Source organism: Carassius gibelio, chromosome B21, assembly GCF_023724105.1.
Source record: "Carassius gibelio isolate Cgi1373 ecotype wild population from Czech Republic chromosome B21, carGib1.2-hapl.c, whole genome shotgun sequence".
Lineage (NCBI taxonomy): Eukaryota > Metazoa > Chordata > Actinopteri > Cypriniformes > Cyprinidae > Carassius > Carassius gibelio.
In genome coordinates, this window is record NC_068416.1 from 29,323,554 (window position 1) to 29,324,293 (window position 740).

The following is a 740-nucleotide window of genomic DNA, read 5'->3' on the forward strand; positions in this document are numbered from 1 at the left end:
AGATTTAAATGGATAAACAGATAAATATGGTTGGCAGCTCCTGTACAGATTGATTTTGATTAACAGATTGAGAAATGATTTAAAAAAGGTATAATGTATAATAACCAGTGCTTGAATTATGTACAGATGGTTATAACCATCACTTCTCGAAGTTAAACCTCGTGGTGCTGCTCAGGTTTCAGCTTGTGTGCAGATTCTTTATTTAAAAATAATAAACTTTTTGTGAATACCATTAATAAAGTTTAGATTATTTACTGTTAATCTCATTGTTTCCAAATGTTTTCTTCATTTAAAAAAACCTAAACTTAAGCATCAACTTGAGCTGTACATTGCCAGGGTAGAATATTTCTGAAGCACACAGTGAAGATCTTGTCTCGAAGACTTATTTTACGTGAGGAATAAACGTGGATCTTCTGTGTATTAATGAGTCTTACCTTCGGTTCACAGAGAATCTGACGCTCTTGAATCCAGATCCACCTTTAATTCGGTTCAATATCTTCACTTTACAGAGATCCAGACATGAATCAAAGCCATACATTTTCTCTTTTCAACAGATGCCTTTATACAAATGAGCAAAAACCATATCCAACAAGTTTCCCCACAAGTAAAAGATTTTAAACCTTTAAAATCAGTTTGGAAAAACTTCTGTCGAACTGAAATATTAAAATATCTGAAACTGTTCCCACACCAGGAGTCTGTTTAAACTCAGAAGGTGAAGATCCTAATCACATACACAGCTG

The 740-nt window shown here is 33.5% G+C and overlaps 1 protein-coding gene across 1 annotated transcript in view; it reads right to left on the reverse strand.

The window, feature by feature from the left end:
* Positions 1–461: 461 nt before the first annotated feature.
* LOC127986299 (protein zer-1 homolog) overlaps positions 462–740 on the reverse strand; it is a 14,174-nt gene continuing 13,895 nt past the window's right edge. Inside the window, exon 17 of the mRNA XM_052588575.1 lies at positions 462–740. This exon is cut by the window's right edge and continues 842 nt beyond it. The gene's annotated coding sequence lies outside the window, so the exon portion shown is untranslated.